The sequence below is a fragment of the Prionailurus viverrinus genome, chromosome D3 (genome assembly GCF_022837055.1).
Source record: "Prionailurus viverrinus isolate Anna chromosome D3, UM_Priviv_1.0, whole genome shotgun sequence".
Lineage (NCBI taxonomy): Eukaryota > Metazoa > Chordata > Mammalia > Carnivora > Felidae > Prionailurus > Prionailurus viverrinus.
Genome location: NC_062572.1, coordinates 88,076,190 through 88,099,515, shown reverse-complemented (window position 1 = coordinate 88,099,515; position 23,326 = coordinate 88,076,190). Strand labels below are relative to the sequence as shown.

At 41.7% G+C, this 23,326-nt stretch overlaps 1 protein-coding gene across 1 annotated transcript in view; it reads left to right on the top strand.

Moving 5' to 3' along the window:
- The first annotated feature begins 4,625 nt into the window (after positions 1 to 4,625).
- RTTN (rotatin) overlaps positions 4,626 to 23,326 on the top strand; it is a 188,611-nt gene continuing 169,910 nt past the window's right edge. The window contains exon 1 of the mRNA XM_047828310.1: positions 4,626 to 4,647. The gene's annotated coding sequence lies outside the window, so the exon portion shown is untranslated. The remainder of the gene's footprint in view (positions 4,648 to 23,326) is intronic.

Below are 23,326 nucleotides of genomic sequence, written 5' to 3'. Positions count from 1 at the left end.
GGTGTGTTTTACCTTTTCTCTCAACTATTTCTTCCACTCACTTCTGATTGGCAATGGGAATGTGATTTGGTTTCCTCTGCCTATGCTTCCTTTCCATCCCCACCGGACTTAAATGGGGTTGTGGTTGAAAGACATTACGTGTTTTTGCCCCTGTGACTTACTGCTTGCATGCTTTAGAACGTGTATTTGAATCGGGGTTGACTTCCCTGCCTGCTTCTTTCTACACCAGGAGTCACCAACTCCAAAGCCCAAAGGGCCCAGGCAGAGAAGTGGTTGAAATTGGCCTGGTGGGGAATCAGTGGCTATGCTGGGTCAGGCTCCTTGTTTACAACCAGCCAGTGGCTTTTCATCCCATTTAAATTAAATTCAAATTCCTTTACTTACCCTAGTCAGTCTGGTTATCAGATCTGAGCAGAAATCAAATCCAGATAAAGGAAGCAAACAGTTTCAGACACTCAGTGAAGGGATCAGCCCGTCACCCAGATGCCAGATCCACTCAGGATTTGAGTCTGAAGCAAGGCAAAGCAGATAGTTGCAAATGACAAAACTACAGTAATTTAGCAGCGGCTCTGATGTCCTTTATCCAAGGTAACATAATGCATGGGTTGGGGGAGCACAGTGCCTCAGTAGCAGTGGAATGTCATTCTGGAGCCATTTGTCACAAGAATGAGTTTTATAGAGCATTAGAAGAGGCAATGCAGAGGGGCACCTGGGTGGCTCAGTCAAGCGTCCAACTCTGGGTTTCAGCTCAGGTCGTGGTCTCGCAGTGGTTCGTGAGTTGGAGCCCCACATGGGGCTCTGCACAGAAGCAGGGCATATTTGAGGATGACAGGATGTCCTCATAAGGCCAGCAGGTCATGTTTTCTAGGGTAAGTTGGCTAAAGCTGAGTGGGTGGACTGTGATCGGTCTGTGTTAGATTTCCTTGATAGGGGTTTCCCATAAATGCAGGCTGACTTAAGTTTACATGTGAGTCCATGGATCCCAATATAGAAATCAGCTTTATCAGTAGGAACAGGATGGAAAACAGAAGTCGGCAGACAGTGGGAGGAGGCCCTCCCCCACTCAGTGTACTGACATATGCAGTATCTCGTGTCCCTTCTCGAGAAGGAGTGGTGTTGTCAGAGCACTCCAGGTACCCAGGTTGCCTATAAGGGACTGACGAGTTTGGAGGAGGCAGGGGACTGGCAGACCGGAGGAGGAAAAATCTATTTCTACTTCTACTTATCTTCTTGGTGAAGGCTCTTGGTTTATGTCAGTATACACTGGATTGAGGAGAAAAAAAATCACCACCCTTAATATTAGTTTGATGTCCTGTAAGAGCTAGGACCAGGACAAGGTGATAAGTTATTATTATTTTTTTAAGTTTGTTTATTTTTATTTTTGAGACCGAGAGAGCAAGGGTGCACACGTGCACGTGCACGTACTGGGGAGGGGCAGAGAGAGAGGGAGAGAAAGAATTCCAAGCAGGCTCAGTGCTGTGGCACAGAGCCTGATGTAAGGCTTGATCCCATGAACTGTAAGATCATGAACAGAGCCGAAATCAAGAGTCAGAAGCTTAAGCGACTGAGCCACCCCGGCGCCCCGGTCATGATTTATTATTAAGTTAAACTCTGAGCATTCTGGTATTCAACTCCAAAAACCAATCAATTAACTAATTGATTGGTGGTTATATCAAGCGTCAGCTGTAATCGTGTTGTTTGAAAGTAACAGAACACTCAGCTCAAAAGTTAAGGGGAAACTTCCAGCAAGCAGTCTGGAGGGAGGGTGGTTCCCTGGGTCATTAAGTCAGAGACTCAGGACATCGTGGAGGAAAAAGATTTCCTCCTTCTGCTCTGCCTTCCTCACAGCATTGAGCCATTTCCTGCCTTTCCTCATGGTCACAAGGTGGCTGCAGCAGCTGCAAACATGTGCTCACACAAAATATTCAGAGGCTGGATGGACAGTGAAGAGCACATTCCTTCTGGTATCCTACTTTAGAGTGAGTCCCCTGTAGATCGCCCTCTCGCCTCATTGGCTGGAGTTGCATCCAACATGACCAACCCCTGGTGGACTGACCAGTGGAGGCTCAGCCAACCCACGACTGGCTTGTCTCCCTGATAACTGAATGCAACCCAAGGAAGGGTAGCAGATGCAGATGGGGAAAGGTGTCTCCCACAGCATTTGCCACCATGGTTTATGCAATTCTTCCATTTGGCAAAAGAAAATATCTTTTTTTTTTTTTTTTTTTTTTTTTTTTTTAAACAGAGATCAGTCTGCATGGATATTCATTAAAATATGTATGGGACACTTATCAGCTAGACACTTTGGCACGTAGGTCCCGGAGTGGAAAAAATAAGGACAGGCCATTAAATACAGTGATTAAGTACTATTGGACACCATAAATATCCGTGGCACCTTCACATAATGAACTTATTTTATTTTTACCACGTGTTACCGAATTTAGCTTGCTTCAGAAAAAAAGGCAAACACTTTCCAAGTGAACGACGTCTTTTCTGCAGTACAATAAAATACCACAGCACAATAGAATTCCCTTCCCAAACTGACAAATACTTCAAGTGGAAAATCTACTTCAATGAAACAAGTTCGGTCATTGAAACTTTGTGAAGATCATTATCTTACCTCAAATACTCAATAGCCATTGAACTCAATACTGTTTTTGAGAGACAACTTTTCAATTAAAAACAATACTTGTTCACTACCTTATTACCCTCTGTGAAGAAATCTGAATGAACCATGAATAGCTTTTCTGAAAACAGCCACGGAATTTTAGTGACTGTGACTGGGTAATACCGGGGTTTGGTTCTTTAACGTAAGGGACAGCGAGGAAACTAGAGACAAGAGCACAGGGGGACCGGTACAGTGGTCAATACACGTCTCACTCAGAGCTTTGCGAGCCTTATTTTTTTCTTCACTGTTTTCTCTGATTATTTTTTAAACCTAAAAGTAGACTACTTGCGGAGAAAGTAATAAATTAACCACATTGTTAAAAGCAACGCAATTCCGGGGCGCCTGGGTGGCTCAGTTGGTTAAGCCTCCGACTCTTGATCTCAGCTCAGGTCACCATCTCACGGTCCATGAGTTCGAGCCCCACATTGGGTTCTGCGCTTACAGCATGGAGCCTACTTGGAATACGTGTTCCCTCTCTCTGCCCTTGCCCCACTTGGGCTCTCGCTCTCACTCTCTCTCTCAAAATAAATAAATAAACTTAAAAAAAATAAAAGCAATGCAGTTCCCATAAATTTATTTTTGTACAATCTTTGTGAAATTTTGAAACATCTGGGATAGTTACTACTTGCCTTTATGTGGTTAATAGAGCATGAATTGACCTAGAGTTATCTTCAGTTCAGACAGATACATCATATTTTGCTTTTTTTCACTGGGACCGAGTCTCAAAATTGGAAAGCTGTGTACTTCATAAGCAAATTGTCAACAAAGCAATCTTGACTTATTCTCTAAACATTGGTCTATTTTATTTATTTTTTTTTTAATTTTTTTTTCAACGTTTATTTATTTTTGGGACAGAGAGAGACAGAGCATGAACGGGGGAGGGGCAGAGAGAGAGAGAGGGAGACACAGAATCGGAAACAGGCTCCAGGCTCTGAGCCATCAGCCCAGAGCCCGATGCGGGGCTCGAACTCACAGACCGCGAGATCGTGACCTGGCTGAAGTCGGACGCTTAACCGACTGCGCCACCCAGGTGCCCCAACATTGGTCTATTTTAAACACATTACTTTGTCTCTCTAGAAGGTATATTGGTAAATAACAAAGCAGAGTATTTACCACATCTTTTCTCATGCGTCACCACTTTTGATTTCCATAATACTGAAAAATCAGAGTGTTCATATCCTTTCCACTCTACAGACGGATATGGAGGTCCAGAGACGTTGAGTGTCCCAGCCATGGAAATGGAGGTCCCGAGATGTTGAGTGTCCCGACCCAGAGATGGCAGAGCTAGATCTTGAATGCAGATCTTTTGACTTTAGTAAACTCTGTTCTTTTTGAAAAAGTGGATGTGCCTCTGACCAGAAGGCATGTTGACAGAAACAGCAAAAGCAAATACCTGCCTTTCTTTCCTAAATCTGTCAATGATTGCCAGGGAACAGAACTTTTGGAACAATCCTCCCTACTATTGATAGGAAGACTCTGATCCTTACTTTCTCCAGTAGAGGCATAAAAACTGCCTCAGAGTCTCAAAAAATATCATGGTGGGGGCTTATCCTTAGATTACATAAAATCGAGGACAGATAGTGTTACCAGATACTGGCATGTTTTGATTCCTTTTCCATCTTGGCAATTGCGTTTCATCTCAGACCTGGTATTGACTTTAACTAGAAGAATAATGAAAAGCATGCTACTTATGGTGTGGGATTAGAACATTCTCCAACGTGAAGACAATGAGTTGTTATTTATGAGATATTGATTCTGTTATTTTATGAGATTATGTTAATACTATGTTATTTATGAGCGAGAGCAGTGCTAAATAAGTGAGCACACCTTTTCTTTTCCAGTATGCTGTGGAAAGGTGACTCCCATGAGCAGTATCCGTGGACCAATGTTTTGGAATGACCCGTCAGGATGAGGGGTGTGTGGCCTGATTTCAGCCATAACTCTGCGACCCTGAGGAGTTGCTTCCTGCTGGATCTCAGGTACTCCCTGTAAAATAGAGAAAGCATTGAATCAGGTAGCTTACAAAGGTCTTCTCATTTTACCATTTTAGGCTCTTCCATTGTCTCAGGAGTCTACGGCAGTCTGCACGGAGCCCCCTTGTGCTTTTTGCTCCCTGCCCCCTCCCCCACGGTTGTTCAGAATTTTCCAGCCCACCACTGATTAAAAGAGATAGACTGATTTTTGTACTAACTCCCTTGTTGGTTGGAGGGTTCATCTGTCGGGAGGGTGCTGGGGAAAAGAGAGGCAGTTGAGCATGGTGCCCTTGTCTTAGAGTTCCAGCAGGAAAAAATGAGCAAATGACCAAAAGAGTTGGAGAGCAACAGTGCCTAAGAGACTTCTCTCTCTAGCCTTGGTTGTCTTGCTAAACTTGTAGTAAATCCCCCCAAAATAACTTTTCTCTTGTCATTGTGACATACTTTCATTCACCTACTCGTTTGTTTATTTATCAATTCAACACATTCCACTATGTGTCAGGTACGGTGGTTCACACCAGAGATGTATCAAAAGCTTCTCTGGCATCTAGACCTTCTGGCTCTCTGAATGAGCTTGTGAGCTAACAGTAACCAGCACCTACTGAAACCTTTGCAGAGATCAGGTTGATAGCTGAAGAGGGAATTGGGCCTAGGAATGTGAGCTTTAGAATTAAAAAAATTTTTTTTTAATGTTTACTTATTTTTGAGAGAGAGAGAGAGAGAGTGAACAGAGGAGGAACAGAGAGAGAGGGAGACACAGTATCTGAAGCAGGCTCCAGGCTCCGAGCTCTGAGCTATCAGTATAGACCTTAATGCCCGGCTTGAACTCATGAATGGTGAGATCATGACCTGCGCTGAAGTTGGATGCTTAACCGACTGAGCCACCCGGGTGGCCCTAGCTTTGGAATTTGAACAGCACAGAGGGAACATCGATGGAAAGATCTCTAGCACATGGCTGGATTGCACACCGTTAGGTGGTTACAGGTACAAATGAATGGAGCTCCTGCTGCTGAAGATGCCAGATATGAAGTCAAGAGTTATTTTGGTGTCTCAGGTTTGGCTCAACATCCGGCTTTGAACCAAGAGGTTCTTTTGCTCCTGGAGTTTGAAGGTTTTTTCAGTTTTAGCTTTGTGTAATGGCCCCTTGAAACTGTGGGAAAATAATTGTTCTAAGGAAAACCAGCTCTTAGGTGCTTCTATGGGAAGAATGACACTGTCATTTATTGGTTGTGTGATCCAAGACAAATGTCATTAGCTTTTTAAAATTTATTTTTATTTTTTTTTATTTTAGAGAGAGAGAACAAGCAAGTCAGGGAGAGGGGCAGCGCGCGCGCGAGAGAGAATCTTAAGCTGAATGTGGAGCCCAACACAGGGCTCAATCCCACCATCCTGGGATCATGACCTGAGCCGAAATCAAGAGTTGGATGCTCAACCGACTGAGTTGCTCACGTGCCCCTCCATTAGCTTTTTAACTCATTCTCCTCATGTGTGAACAACCTCCCCATAAAACTGTGGAGATTAATTGAAGGATTAAGTCAGGGACCTGTCACATTTGGCCACTTTAAGTCATAATTATTACTAAAAAAAAAAAAAAAAAAAGCATTTTCAAAATGGAGAGTCTTTCTGTGAATTTAATAATCATTCCATAAGCTTCTTGAAATCCTAATGCCTCACTACTGAACTGAATGTGTTTTATCTACTCACAGTGCTGCTATGGTATAGCAACCTGCATATTAATCAGTTACCTAAAAATTGCAAGGTGTTTCTGATCGTAAAAGAAGTAATAATCTTTAAGATACCCAAAATAAACCTTCCCACCTGTTGGCACAATCACTGTACATGTTTATGTCTTCAAACTAAAACTTAATTAGCAATAACAAGTTCCTGAAAGTTTACAGCAACCACAATAACCAAAAACTAATTAAAATGAATAGATACAAACCAAGGAGAAGTCTTTTCTCTCTTTTTGTGCCTCAGTTATATCATCAAGTAGATTATCTGTTGAATATGTTCTGGTGGACTCGATCCAGGATACAACCTGACCAAGGAATTCTTGTTCCAGTTTTCTTAGCTGGAAAAGTGTTTTAACCTTTTACGTAACCCTGGGCGTATTCTGTAAACAGTGGTTGAACATGTTATTTAAATAGGTAACATATCATAGACACTTGCTCATTAAGGTGGGATGTCAGGGACTAAACCAGATGTTACCATTGTGACAAAATTTGTGAATAGTTATATCTCAACTCAGGCCAGTCACTGTGTTCCAAAATTACATCAAAAAGATTAATGCACATGAACAGACAGAAATAAAATTCCAGACTTACTGAATTTAAATTTCATTGGGGCAGGGGCGGTAACTAGTTTTTGTATTTCTTGAAAAAAAAATGTTTTGAAGGAATGGGACAATATATAATACCAAATGGTTAAAATCTGGATATGTGTCTTTCAAAAAATATTTTGATAAATGAAACTACTTTTGTCACTATTAAAACTACATTCTTCACGAACACAGTCCCTTTTGCCATGGTGAGCAATTCTTGCGTATTCTTCTATGACCGCAGGGGCTTTTATTTTATTTTATTTTATTTTTTTAAGAAGAACCTTCTTTTTTTATTTATTTATTTTTGAGACAGAGAGAGACAGAGCATGAACAGGGGAGGGGCAGAGAGAGAGGGAGACACAGAATCGGAAGCAGGCTCCAGGCTCCGAGCTGTCAGCACAGAGCCCAATGCGGGGCTCGAACTCACAAACTGTAAGATCATGACCTGAGCCAAAGTCGGCCGCTTAATCGACTGAGCCACCCAGTGGCCGCAGGGGCTTTTAAATTATTATTTTAGATAACAGATATACAAAATTAAAGGGAAACATCAGTATTAGTAATATTACTTTGAAAACATTTTATAGTTAAGTAGAGTGTGCAGTTAATAGTTCTTTGTGACCAATCCTAATGTTTAGTTTTACTCTGAATTCAGTAATAAGATGATGTAAACCTGCTTAAAATTAAAACAGGGAAGGTGTTACCTCAATGAGTCCTGGGTTTTTCCCCAACTCTATGGTCTCATTTACATAGTGTGATGTATGCTTATCTATGTCTGTGCAGTGTATAATAAGTCATATAGAATATATTAACATTGCGTATTTCTGATTAATTATTAAAACTTCAATATAGTCTTGAATTTCTACTGATATTCAAAAACTACTGCAAATGTAAGTCTGGGGTTAATGATATTGGCATAATTCCCTTGATAGTTAAACTGAGTTTTGTTCTTCAGAAATAACGACACATAGCCAGTTTCATAATAAGCCTTCAGGGGCAACTGGGTGGCTTCAGTCAGTCAGGTCCAACTCTTTTTTTTTTTTTAATTTTTTTTTATTTGACGTTTATTTATTTTTGAGACATAGAGAGACAGAGCATGAACGGGGGAGGGTCAGAGAGAGAGGGAGACACAGAATCGGAAGCAGGCTCCAGGCTCCGAGCTGTCAGCACAGAGCCCAATGAGGGGCTTGAACTCACAGACTGTGAGATCATGACCTGAGCCAAAGTTGGTCGCCCAACTGACTGAGCCACCCAGGCGCCCCGAGTCAGGTCCAACTCTTGATTTCAGCTCAGGTCATGTTTTCACAGTTTGTGAGTTCAAGCCCCGCATCAGGCTCTGTACTGACAGGGTGCAGCCTGCTTCAGATTCTCTCTCCCTCTCTCTCTGCGCCTCCTCCACTAGCACTCTATCTCCCTCAAAATAAATTAATTAATTAAGATAAAAAAAATACTGTACCCTGAATGGAGCTCATTTTTGCTTTTTTTAAAGAAAGTTCTTTCAAGGCCCCTGGGTGGCTCAGTTGGTTAAGCGTTCGACTTTGGCTCAGGTTATGATCTTGTGGTCCATGGGTTCGAGCCCCGAGTCAGGCTCTTTCTTTGCTGACAGCTCAGAGTCTGGAGCCTGTTTCAGATGCTGTGTCTCCTTCTCTTTCTGCACTTCCCCCCACTCACACACACACACTCTCTCTCTAAAAAATAAACATTAAAAATTTCAAAAATTAATAAAATTCTTCCAATTTTTTTTTGAAGTGTAGTTGACATGCGATATTATATTCCTTTCAGGTTACAACTTAGTGATTTGACATGTACATACATTACAAAGTGATCACTGCAATAAATCTAGTTACCACCCTAAAAGAGGGTTCCTGGACTCAAGTCCAATGTTGTGCATGTGTTCCCCACCCACCCCCATCCCCAACACCAAGCAATTCTTGGACACCAGCAGTGTGTCCAAGAATTCAACTCGATTCAACTCAATTCTGACACTATCCACTTGGAGATGGCATAAGATTCCACAGGTTTGGGGTTCAGTTGTACAAGACTCCCCCCCCTGCAGCCCCCCCATCTGGATGCCAGCCACAGACCCCAGGCTGTTACCTGTGCTTCTGACCAGCCAGCTATAGATTCAAGGCTCCAACAACCTCCTCCTTAGGTTCTTGTAATTTACTAGAGCAGCTCACAGAACTCAGGGGAACATTGTGTTTACCAGTGTATTAAAGACATGAATCAACAGTCAGATGAAGAGATACACGGGTCAGGCACAGGAACGGGTGTGGGGTTTCCATGCTCTCTCCGGGTACACCACTCTCCCCGTATCTCCACGTGGTCGCCAACCCGGATGCTCTCCAAGCCCAGTCCTCTTGGCTTTTTTATGGAGCCTTTATTGCATAACCACGATTGTTATTGGTTATTGGCTGATTCAGTCTCCAGCACTTTCCCCTCATCAGAGGTCAGGGGAAGGGACTAGAAGTTCTAACACTCTAATCCCAGAGTTGGTCCTCCTGGCAACTAACCTCCACGCTTGGGTACAATCCAAAAGTTACCTTCCTTAATAATAAGATCCCCATTTCACCTCTATGGCTCTGGGGCATTTTCAGTAACTGTGAATGAAGATCAACTGTATCTGAGAAACCTATTTTGGTCATTTGACTAAATATATATTTCCTATGAATCATATCACACCATCTGTTACCGTACGAAGTTATAATATTATTGACTATATTCTCTATGCTGTACTTTTCATCCCCATGAATTCTTTATAAGTGGAAGTTTGTACCTCTTAATTCTTTTCAGCTATTTCACCCATTACCCACCCCCCCACCCTCTGGCAACCACCAGTTTGTTCTCTGTATGTATGAATCTGTTTCTGTCTTGTTTTGCTTGTTCATTTGTTTTGTTTTTTAGATTCCACATATAAGTGAAATCGTATGGTATTTGTCTTTCTATGACCTAATTCACTTAGCGTAATATCTCTAGGTGAATGGAGCTTATTTTGAATCATTAAGTATTTCAGTAGAAAGAGTTTTATAGCTATATTTATACCCAATGGGATAGAGATAAAAATTCATATGGCAATTGAAAATGACCCTTTATAAATTTGTAGAAAATGGGGACACTTACTAGAGGTTTAACACTCAGAAGTATCTTATCATTATATCCTAGCAAAAAACTGTGAATAAGCCTTTTTGAAAGTCTGAAAGAAACGTGGGTTAAAAATAAAACATTCAGGAGGATAAAGTATTGACCGTTAACTGATAATTCAGGATAGTTTCCCCCACTCAAAGAGGAAATATATGTTACTCCTTTTGGGATCGACTCTTAGACTTTCCCTGCAATAGAATACCAGTTTAAAACCCATAGAAATAAAAATTGGCCCCGTGCCTTCAGTCCATACGTAGCTCTGATGCCAGTGAGGAATTGCTATTCTTCAGTAATAACGACACATAACAAATTATCTAACTACATTGGACGGGGTTGTTGTGCCATCACTAAGTCTTTGGCCTTCAACTCCACACCAGCCTCTCTACCAGGCTATGTGTTGGGAGGTTGGGTTTCTGCAAACCACGTATCTGCTCTGTCAATTGATTCCCTGTGGGTTCTGCCCATAAGGACGGCCAGAGGAAGGCTGCAGGGGTAGGGACGAGGGCTTTTCCTTCCTGGGGCTTCTTGTCTGCCCCTGAGCTGTGAGCAAACCCCCAGCGATATTTTTTCACTCCAACAACAGCGGCTGATTCCTAGGGCAGGAAGTGAATCCAGTTTGCAATTTTTCTAACCTTTGAAGAACCAGAATCAAAGTACCACCTCGGGACACTTGCTTCGTGAAGTTTTGTTATCTCCATGGTGGTTTAGTGTTCCCTGTTTTAGCTTTTCAGATCTTCAAAACATAGTCAACGATTTTTTATATCTAGTGATTGATCCTTTATGTTAAATTGTCTATGTAAAAATAACTCTTGTGATTTCTGTCTCTCGATGGATACAGTTGTATTAGGAGGCCAAGGATGAAAACAACTTGACTGTAACTGTCAACCAATAGGGCTAGTACTTTACAAAGGGTCACGTTGGCTTGGAAGGTCAAATGGCTAAAGTTTATAATATTTTATGAAGATGTAATATGTAATGAAATATATAATATGAAAGTACCCTGAAAATGGACTAAATCCAGTAGTTTGTCTCTATCCTTATAATGTGAGTTTGCTGGGGTACCTGGGTGGCTCAGTCAGTTAAGTGTCCGACTCTTGGTTTGGCTCAAGTCAGGATCTCGTGGGACGTGAGTTCAAGCCCCACATCGGGCTCTTTGCGGGCAGCAAGGGGCTTCCTTGGGATTTTCTCTCTCTCTCTCTCTCTCTCTCTCCCTCTCTCTCTGCCCCTCCCCCACTCGTGCTTCTCTGTCTCTCTAAAATAAATAAACGAATAAAAAATTATTTTAAAAATGTGAGTTTGCTATATTATTTATGACTATTTGATTCTGACAGAAGACAAGAGAGACAGAAAGTATATCAGTTAGGGTTTTCTGCAGAAACAGAGCAGGTAGGAATTGGTTCATGTGGTTTGGAGGCCAAGAAGTCTTACCAACTGCCATCTGTAAACTGGAGACCAGGGAAGCCACTGATAAAATTCAGCCCGAACTCGAAGGTCTGAGTGTAAGTCCCAGTCTGAGTCTGAAAGCCCGACAACCAGAGGCACAGATGTTGATGTCGGAGGAAAAGATGGGTATATCCCAGAGGAGCACAGTGAGTAAATTCACTCTTCCTCTACCTTTTCTATGCTAATCAATTTCTATTCTGGCCCTCAAGGAATTGGACGACGCCACCTCATTGGTTAACGGTGGATCTGTTTTGCTGAGTCTACTGATTCCAATGCTAATGTTTTCCAAACACAGCCTTGAAGACACAACCAGATGTAATGTTTTCCCAGCTATCAGGGCGTCCTTTAACCCAGTTAAGCTGACACATAAAATTAACCATCACAGATGGGATGGATGAAACTCATATGTGTTAAGTGTACATAAGCACACATAAGCTAATAGCATACCCGTTATAGGTAAAACTCATGAGATGTGCCAAAGATAGAAAATGAGCAAAGAAGTCGCTTGAAAAACATGAGCAGAATTCATAAGCTATGTTAAATGTGGATAATACACAAGCAACTTTCAAGACATATTACACATATGATAAATAGGATGAAACGAGCAAAAGTGTTTACAGAAGAAAAATATGAGATGGGCCAAGTCATGAGGTACAGATCATGTCACTTCTAGGTTGACAGCTAATAGTCCCTAAATTGGCTACTCATTTGGACCCATCCTGGCCCCATTGTGCTTGGGTTAAGCAACACAGACAAAACCATGGTTGTTCAGCAGGCCCGCTGGCGATTCACAGCTGAGGCCCTAAGTACTTGCCCCTGGGTTCTAATGGAGGCAGTGCCTGTAACCCACCCCAGGCACTTCCTGCTTAACCTCAACTCTGGTCCTTGTGACTGGAAGAGAGGGGCTGGAGAGAGGAAGGGAGGGAGAGAGAGAGAGAGAGATGAGAATCCCAAGATTCAGGGAGGGTCATCTTTTACCGTGCTTGTTCTCTATGCTATATTGCACTATTCTATCTCCCCCCACACAGTGTCTCACTGTGTGTTTTGAATAAATTAATAAACCACTGACTTAGCATCTTCATTGTGTCTGTGAGCCTCTCTTCAGTGAACTTTAGGATGAACCTTGTTCATTTCCATGGAAAGGGCAGGTGGAATTTTGTGAGGGATTGCTTTGCGTGTATAGATCAATTTGGGAGTATTGTCATCTTACGGATATTGAGTTTTCCAATCTGTGACACAGGATGTCTTTCCATTTATTTAGGCCTTAAAAAAAGATTTTTCCAATCGTGTTTTGTAATTTTCAGTGTACAAGTGTTGCATTTATTTTGTGAAGTTGATTCCTAAGCACTTTTTGGTGCTATTGTAAATAATAAACAATTAGCGGAATGTTGTGCAACTATTAAAATGCAATTTAGGAAGTACGGTATGTATAATAACAGACGCTATTGTTGGAAGTAGGATCTAATAATCATTGGAAGATGATTTCCATTTAAGAAACAAGATAAGAACACCAAATCATATGTATTATAAATGTACTGTGACTATGTACCCAAAATAAGCAAATAAACCTGTACACAGAAGTCCTAAAGTAAAATGTAATTTTTCTTTTTCCACCTCTTTGTAATTTCAAACACGTCTTTAATGACAATGATTACTTCTATTGTGAAAACTCTAAATATATAATTTTATTTTATTTTTAAAAAAATTTTTTTTTTCAATGTTTATTTATTTTTGGGACAGAGAGAGACAGAGCATGAACGGGGGAGGGGCAGAGAGAGAGGGAGACACAGAATCGGAAACAGGCTCCAGGCTCTGAGCCATCAGCCCAGAGCCTGACGCGGGGCTCGAACTCACGGACCGCGAGATCGTGACCTGGCTGAAGTCGGACGCTTAACCGACTGCGCCACCCAGGCGCCCCGATATAATTTTATTTTTTAATTAAAAAATTTTAGAGAGAGTGAGTACAAGCAAGGGAGAGGGGCGAAGGAAAAGAGAGAGAGAGAGATTGAGAATCTCAAGTAAGCTTCACACTCAGTGCAGAACCTAGTGCGGGGCTTGATCCCAGGACCCGGAGCCAAAATCAAGAGTTAGACACTCAAACAACTGAGCCATCCAGGTGCCCCCCCTGAATATGTAATTAAAAAATCCAATAACCTTGAATTATTTGGGTGGTTAAAATAGCCAGACTGGATTATTTACGATACATCTTCTTTGAGAGTTTATTGTATGTTTATTCTTACAATGCTAAAAATAAAATTGTTATAGTTGTTGTCAAATTGACGCCAGGTGATCACATAAGACTTTTTACAGTTTCTCATGCTAAGCAGCTCATGTAACATTCATTATTCTACTGACCAGATCTTTTTTCGCCATATAGATTTTTAATTTCTTTTTAATTCCCCATTCACATGTATTGATGCTATACATTATTGTAGATAATCCTTGCACAAGAGTCAGTATATGATTAAAAATTATAATAGCAGAAAGCTGTACATTTGACATTACAGGAAAACAATTTTTATTTTTTATTGTGTAAATAATTCAAATTCTGGCCCAGCATACAGGCCATTGTCAGAACACTCTAATTCTTTTCTTTTTAATGTTTATTTATTTTTTGAGAGAGAGCATGAGACAGAGCTCGAGAGGGGAAGGGCAGAGAGAGAGGGAGACACAGAATCTGAAGCAGGCTCCAGGCTGTGAGCTGTCAGCACAGAGCCCGATGCAGGGCTCGAACCCATGAATCGTGAGATCATGACCTGAGCTGAAGTTGGACACCGACTGAGCCACCCAGGTGCCCCATGAACACTCTGATTCTTATGCCTCAAACTTTCTGAGAGTTCATTTCATGGATACAAGAAAAAACAAACCAGTGTCTCTTATATTTGCTGTCCACATTGTCTGAAAGAGGCAGATTAAAAAAAAATTTTTTTAATGTTTATTTATCTTTGAGAGATAGAGCAGGGGAGGGGCAGAGAGAAAGGAGGACAGAAGATCCAAGGTGAGCTCCATGCTGACAGAAGAGAGCCCGATGTGGGGCTCGAACTCGTGAACCATGAGATCCTGACCTAAGCTGAAGTCAGAAGCTCAACCAACTGAGCCACTCAGGTGCCCCTGAAAGAGACCGCTTTATCTTCATGTATAGAAAAATGAGTTATTGCTGGAATCCTCCACATTCGTAAAGCACGTCTCTCCCCATCACTAAATGGATCTCCTGAGCAGGTACTGCAGAGAGTCTGAGGATCCGGGAGCACCTTTTGAGCTGCTCCCCTCCTCCTCCCAGGAGTCCTGTTTCCCCTGGCTAATTGGAATAGGTTCTGCCTGACTACTGCTTCATGCTGGGAAGACTATGCCCCACAGTTTAATTAGCTGATAATTCTAATCTACTAATTTAACTAACACTTCTTTTGAGCATTGCGTCCACCTGGCACAACATTTCTGAGACTTACTACAAGGGCGCACGGTTTCCGGGCAGTTTGCCTCCGTTTACTGAACCACCATGGCACCTTCATTATTTGATTTAACTCTTCTATTCTCTGGCATTGTGAGGTTTTCAGCCAAACCCACTGATGTGTGCTCATGAACACCAGTTGTCTACAAATCACCTGCTTTTCTGAGGAAGGATCTTATTACTAAAACACAGCTAGTTTCCGCCAAGAAGAGGGCTTAGATTTCTTTGGCCGGCTTGATGCTTTATCAGACTGCCTGTTTGCTCTCTGTAGTCATTGTGCTAAGCCCAAATTTCTTCCTTCTCCTTTTGTTCTGGGAAGGTCCTGCTTCGAATGACTCTCCAGCCTCCCCGGGGACACTGGACCTTGCTGTGCCCCGCCCTGCAGCTAGATCCTTCTGTGATATGAGTACAATGGTTCTACTTCCTGTCACCATCTCAGGGGCGTCATTTAAGCCCAAGGACATCCAAAAAGTTACAGCCTGCACCTGCCCCCCCGCCCTCCATGGCTGTCAGAAGATACTGTACCCTTCCTCTGCTTCTATTCTGGTCGCCCTTGTCCCTCCCTTGGTAAAAGACTCCCACTGGAATCAGTAAAGGCAGGACCGGCAAAGCCAAGGGCGCTACAAGCCATCCCTTTGTTCTGAGGACAGCTAGTTCCAAGAAGCGCTCTCTTAAAAATGGAAACACCCTCAAGGGGAAGTCACCTGAAACGCAAAATACCTCTGTGAAAAGGAGAAGCAGATTCTACTGTAACTAACTCTGTGACCTTGGGCTTGAAGCCATCTTTCTTCAAGTCTCAGCTTCCTCATCCAAGAAAGGGGAGCTTGGACTGGACCTATTTCTTCAGTTTCTGCAGGTTGAGAGATTGCTTTGTGAATCTGATGAAAGCCACAGACTGTCTCCCCACAATGGTGCACGTGTGCAAATTAAAAACTATATATAGGACTCTGAGAGGCTCAGTTGTTAAGCATTTGACTTTGGCTCAGGTCATGATCTCATGGTTTGTGAGTTTGAGACCCCCATCAGGTGAGCTCGAGCCCCTCTTCAGGTGAACATGAGACACATTTTGGGTGAGCCCTGCTTCTCTCTCTGTCTCTCCCCCACCCTGTCCCTAGTGGGATTCTCTCTCTCTCTCTCTCTCTCTCTCTCTCTGTGCCCCTCGCTCATCTGCGCCCTCTCTCTCTCTCTTTCTCAAAAAACTAAAACAAAAATAGATATATAAAATTATAAACAAATTAGGATTGACTCACAGTCTGTAGGCCCACAGCTACTGGGTTAAAATAAGAAATAAACAAGCAAACAAACTAAACCATGAACATTGTCTCTAAATTCATTTTGAATTAAAAAAATTTTTTTAATTTATTGTTGAGAGAGAAAGAGAGAGAGACCAAGAGCAAGTGGGGGATGGGCAAAGAGAGAAGGAGATCCAGAATTCGAAGCAGGCTCCAGTCTCTGAGCCTGCTCTGTCAGCACAGAGCTCAATGTGGGGATCAGACTCACAAGCCGTGAGATCATAAACTGAGCTGAAGTCAGATGCTTAACTGACTGAGCCACCCAGGCGCCCCCTCTAAGTTCACTTTGAAGTCTTACATTCTGTGATTCCAACCTCCCCAACCAGGTTCCTGACATGACTTGGATGTCCCCTGCACTGATAGGTCCCTCATGCCTCATTTCTGTGTGATGTTGTCACCTGTTTGTTTTATTTGCTAACTGTAGAAGATCACCTTTGGACGAAATCACGAAACTGTGATGAGACACTACAGGACCCTATCATCAGCCATTTCTTCTCACTTTTCAAATTTATCTGTCTTTTTAAAATTTTATTTTTAAAATGGTGGTAAAATATACATTAAAGTTGACCATTTTTAAAAATATGTTTATTATTTTAAAAGGTAAGGGGCAGAGAGAGAGAGAGAGAGAGAGAGAATCCCAAACAGACTCCATGCTCTATGCAGAGCTGACGTGGGGCTCAATCCCACGAACTGTGAGATCATGACTTGAGTGGAAATCAAGTTAGATGCTTAACCAACTGAGCCATCCAGGCGCCCTTTAAAGCTTACCATCTTACCCATTTTTAAATGTACAGCTCACAGTGACATAGCACATTTACATTGTCGTGCAGGCGTCGTCACTACCCAGCTCCACAATGTTTTCATCTTCCTCAATTGGAACTCTGGACCCATTCGACGGTAATGTCCTCTTGCCCCCGCCCCTGCCTACCACCATTCTACTTTCTGTCTTTGTAAATCTGACTGTTCCAGGGGGCTCACGTAAGTGGAATCATAGAGTGTTGGTCCTTGTGTCTGTTTTAGTTTCCTTATACTGTCCTCAGGTTTCAGCCATGGTGTGGCGTGTAGAACTTCATTCCCTTATCAAGGATAAATAATATTTCATTGCATCCATCAGCCACATTTTATCTAATTCATCTATCTGTTGATGGACACTTGGGTTGCTTCTGCATGTTGGGTTTTGAACAACGCTGCAAGGGACAAGTGTGTACAAATGTCTATTTGGGCTCCAGCTTTTTATCTGGGGTATGTGCCCAGAAGCAGAGTTGCTGGATCAAATGGTAATTCAATGTTTAATTTTTTGAGGAAAGGCCATACATTTTCTCTACCGTTTTATATTCATACCAACGGGCATAAGGGTTCCTATATATATATATATATATATATATGTATGTATATTTCTGTGCTTCCCCCCCTTTCTTCTTCTCTCAAATATTTGCTTAGTCTGTAGTGCTGAAGAACATAATTTGGTGGTAGGTTTTAGTAGAAAAAGTGGAACAATTGCTTAGCTTTCTGTTATTTATTACTATTGTTAATATTACTGCATTCATGTTCTTGAAATTGGAATGAGTCTTAAAAATAAGCATCAAAAGAAACTTGCCCATCGCCAATTACAAAATAAGTCTCATCACCTATGTACCTACCAGTGCAGCCACACTTTGCAGATTCTATGTATCTATTGGGTTAACTTACTTATTTCCATTGATACGTTTCATGGTGGTGCATGTTAATTGACATTTGGAACGTTAATAAATAAATATCTTCCGAAACATTACACCATGACACAACATTGAGACCCAAAGACAAAAATGTCACAGAAGATTGTTCTATGACAGGCGATGCAATGAAAAACAGGAAAAACTGCTAAATCTGCCGAGTGTTAATAGAACCCCCCCCCCACCCCCAGCAAGTTATAAGATACGCAGACATAAATGACACTTAAAACATGTAAAGCCCAAAATGTGGAGACAAATGTAAAGCAGAACAGAATATAAGTTTCTGTCTTTGGATGCATTTATCAGAAAGCAGGAGGGAATGAAAACATCCCCTGTCCCTTAAGATGACACATGTGTTAGAATAGCTGCCCGGATTCCAACATGGAAGGCACGGGTTGAGGTCCTGCACGTCTGGATTGCCTGTCGATACCTTGACCTTTAGTCAGAGCCAAAGAAATTTCTGTCTTTCTTAAGCCACAGCAAGTTTGGACCCTATTACAGCATCCTAACCAACAGAGACCTACTTCACCCCGCATGAACGACCAGCTTCTCCGTGAACTGGAAACCTAAATTGGAAAGTTTAAGCCGTAACACTAACAAAGGAAAGAAAGGAAAATGTCTTTGGAACTTGAGGGAGAGAAAAGGTTTTAAACAAAATACCAAAGAGTACGATGCATGAGAGAAAAAAAAAAATGAGAGAGATTCGACTCCACAAAAATTAAGGATTTTTGTTGAATGAAGGACAGCACAGAAAAAGTGACAGATGAGAAGGTAAGAAGACTTGTTTAAGATGGAAAAGTAGACCACAGGTCAATATCTACACTATGCAAGGAACTCTAGTGAGTCAACAAGAAGGAGGCAACTGTATCCATTTTCTGTATGCTGCTGTATCAGATGACCACAAACTCCCTGGCTTAGAACGACAAAAAATTGTTATTTTACAGTTTTTCCAGATCCAAAGTGTGACAAGGCTATCCCTGGCTAAACTCAAGGTGTCTGCAGGGTTATGCCCTCTCTGCAGACTCTAGAGGAAAATCCCTTTCTTGCCTTTTCCAGCTTTTGGAGCTAACAGCATTCCCTGGTCATCGTCATAGCCAGTGATAGCAAATGAATCTCATGCTGCCTGTGACCTCCTTTTTTGTCCCTCCCCCCACCTTTAAAGCCATTTATTTGTTTATTATTTATTTATTTAATGTTTATTTTTGAGAGAGACAGCGTGAACCAGGGAGGGGCAGAGAGAGAGGGGGACAGAGGATCCAAAGCGGGCTCTGCGCTGACAGCAGTAAACCCAATGAGGGGCTCGAACTCACAAACTACAAGATCATGATCTGAGCCGAAGTCAGAGACTCAATCAACTGAGCCACCCAAGCACCCCTTATAGTTACACTGGGCCCACTAAGAAAATCTAGGATAATTTCTCTATGTTAAACTGATCTGATTAACAACCTTAATTCCACCTGCAACTTTAATTCTCCTTTGCCATGTAAATTTTTTTTTCAACTTTTTAATTTATTTTTGGGACAGAGAGAGACAGAGCATGAACGGGGGAGGGGCAGAGAGAGAGGGAGACACAGAATCAGAAACAGGCTCCAGGCTCTGAGCCATCAGCCCAGAGCCTGACGCGGGGCTCGAACTCCCAGACCGCAAGATCGTGACCTGGCTGAAGTCAGACGCTTAACCGACTGTGCCACCCAGGGGCCCCTCTCCTTTGCCATGTAAGGTAAGATACTCATAGGTTCCAGGGAGCAGGATGCGGGCATCTTTGGGGGAACTATTATTCTGCTAACTAGGTACACATCAGAACAAAAGACAAAGGATTTGAATTTGCAGAGGGGGAAACACTTAGGATTAACAAATTATGGTCAGAAACTACCAGTACAATGATCTTAAGTGTCATCTGTTCATTCATTTTTTAATCAGAATATTTACTAAGCAGACAACATGGGCACGACTCCTGTGGAAAAGCACATATGGAGAGGTCTTCAAGTGGTCAGCCAAAGGTCCCTGTGAGACCCAGTCTTCCCTAGACCTTCTGAAGTGTCCTAAAATACTGTCAGTAAAAAGTGTATTCATTGTAGAGACCTGCTATGTGAGAAGACATTCTTTAGAATTCCAAGACTTTTGTCTTCATTTCAGAGTCAACATGACACGGTGTTTAATCTATCTGATTGCTGTGCAAGGTTACCTTCACAAATTAAGAGAGGGCTCAAAGTATTTTTTAAAGAAATTACCAGTGTTAGCCCTAGACTGCCTTTTTGCCTTAACTGATATCCCACTTTCCCTTAGAGATACTTAACTTTAAAATTGAGTCAGCACTGAAAAAAAAAAAATCCACACTATCAAAATGCACTCTGTAGAAGTGACTAGAATCAGTATTTTATTTACAGATCCGAGATCCATTCAACATGGCTGTCTCACCAGCCAAGGCAGGGCTGAAAGTCAGGGTCATTTTCGGAACTTCAATTAAATAGATTACATTCAGCAGGGGCACAAATGGAGGCCATTATCATTAAAGTTGAGTTGAGAGAGAGGTTGCAAAGGTGGGCACCGCCTGAAGATCACAGGAAAATGTGTGTTTGTGCTAGATCTGTAAAGAGTTGGCTTTTATTTCTTTTCCCTGGAAGTTACACTTGCCAGGAATCATGTATCTGACCATAATAATGAGGTTATATGACTTTGCATATTGAAAAGATACCTAAACATAATAACAATATTACTTTGAACTTGCACTGGACTCTTCATCCAAGAACTTCTCCATCGTTAGCTAATCGAATCTCACGGTGTGGAAATGAAAGTATCTACTTACCTCACTTTACCGAAGGGAGTGTTTCTGAGGGGTTAAGTGACAGTGAACATTTAAATGGAAGGTACTAGGGAAATGGGGACAGAAATGTCTTGCTGAATAATGTAGATATCTGGGAATGAAACTCAAAGGTTCACATGAGGGCCATTCATCTAATCGAACACTTTAATTTTTTTTTTAATGTTTATTTTTGAGAGAGACAGAGCATGAGCAGGGGAGGTGCAGAGAAAGAGGGAGACACAGAATCGGAAGCAGGCTCCAGGCTCTGAGCCATCAGTCCAGAGCCCGACGCGGGGCTCGAACTCGCGGACCGCGAGATCATGACCTGAGCCGAAGTCAGACGCTCAACCAACTGAACCACCCAGGTGCCCTAATCGATCACTTTAGAAGGCTACATCTAAATGTCACCAGATACATAGAAGATGCTGCTTTCATAAATTCTCAGAAAAGGACACTCTTCTAATTCTCCTTACCAAACTATGTTGATGTCTTTACAAATTAAGTTCTTTATAAAATAAATTTTTGTTTTCAACTTAATGTCTTCTTATTGCTTTTATTTTTATAACACCTTATTGAAACATAATTCACATGCCATGTAATTCAGCATTTTAAGGTGTACATTTCAATGGTTTTTATTTATTCACAGTTACGTGGAACTGTCACCACAGGTAATTTTAGAACATTTTCATTTTCATCATCTCCAAAAGAAACCCCCACCCCTTAGCTATGGCTACTCTTTTCCCCCAACGACTACTGAATCTAAGTAAACACTACATCATTTTGCTTCTGTAGATGTGCCTTCTCAGGATATTTCACGTAAGTGAGATCATATAATATGTGGTCTTTTGTGCTGTCTTCTTTCACTGGGCATAATGTTTCCAAGTTTCATCCATGTGATCGGGTGTATCAGTATTTCATTCCCCCCACCTTTTTTTTTTTTTTTAGCTATATAATGTTTCATTTTACGGATATGATTTATCCATTCCATCTACCCATGTTTTAGCCACTCATGAATTACAGACATTTTGGTTGCTTCTATCTTTCAGCTCTTGTGAATAAGGCTGTTATGAACATTCATGTACAAGTTTTTGTGAGTACGTGCTTTCATGTTGGGGGCAAGTACCTAGAAGTAGAATTGCTGTTTACCTTTTTGAGGAGCTGTTGACTATTTTCCAAGGTTGCTGCAGCATTATACATTTCTACAGCAGTATATAGGGGTTCTGGTTTCTCCACATCCTCGCCAAAACTTGTTATTTGCTGACTTTTTCATAAAATTTCAATTAATTTAGAAAAATTTTTTAATGTGTATTTATTTTTGAGAGAGATAAGGACAGAGCGTGAGAAGGGAAGAGCCAGAGAGAGAGAGAGGGAGACACAGAATCTGAAGTAGACTACAGGCTCTGAGCTGTCAGCACAGAGCCCGTTGTGGTGCTGTAACTCATGGACTGTGAGATCATGACCTGAGCTGAAGTTGGACGCCCAACTGACTGAACCACCCAGTCGCCCCTCAATTAATTTTTTTAATTGAGGGGAAATTCACATAACATAAAATTAACATTTTGATTAAACTATACAGTTCAGTAGCATTGAGAATGTTCACAATATTATGCAGCCATCACCCTTATCTGGGTCCAAAACATTGTCATCATCCCCAAAAGAGGACTTTGTACCCATTTATCGGTCACTGCCCATTCCCCCCTCCCACCATTCTCAGAGGGGATGAATTGTTTCCCAGCCAAATCCACATACTGAAGCTCTCTCAATATGACTATATTTGGAGAGAATACCTTTAAGGAAGTAATTAAGGTTAAATGAGGTCATAAGGTGGAACCCTAATCCCTTAGGACTGCTGTCCTTATAAGAAGAGTAAGAGTCACTGGAGAGGCTCTCCCCCCAGGCACATATAAAGAGGAAAATCTGTGAGGGGACACAGCTAGAGGGCAGCCATCTCCAAGCCAGAATGAGAGGTCTCACCAGAAACTAAATTTTCTGGTGTCTTGACCTTGAACTCCTTTATTTATTTCGTCAGAGTTCAGGATTTATTTATTTCCTCCCAGTTCATCCAGAACTGTGAGGAAATACAGCTCGTTGTCCAAGCCACCCAGCTTGTGGTGTTTTGTTATGGCAGCCTGAGCAAACTCATACCCAGATAAATGGAATCATATCATAGGTGACCTTTTGTGACGTGGTTCTTTCACCTGATACAATGTTTTCAAAGGTCATCCATGTTGCAGCGTGTATAACTACTTCATTTCGTCTTATGGCTAAATACTATCCAATTGTATTTTTGCGTACCTGTTTCCTCCATAGTAGGACATTTGAGTTATTTCCACCTTGGCTATTGCAAATAGGTCTGTTATGAACACTCGTGTGCAAGTATTTGCTTGAATACTTGTTTTCAGTTCTTTTGGGTATATATCTAGGAGGAGGATTGCTGGGTGGTATGTTAATTCTATGTTTAACTTTTTGAGGGACTGCCAGACTGTTTTCCACAGTGGCCGCATCATTTTAGATTCTCAACAGCGGCAT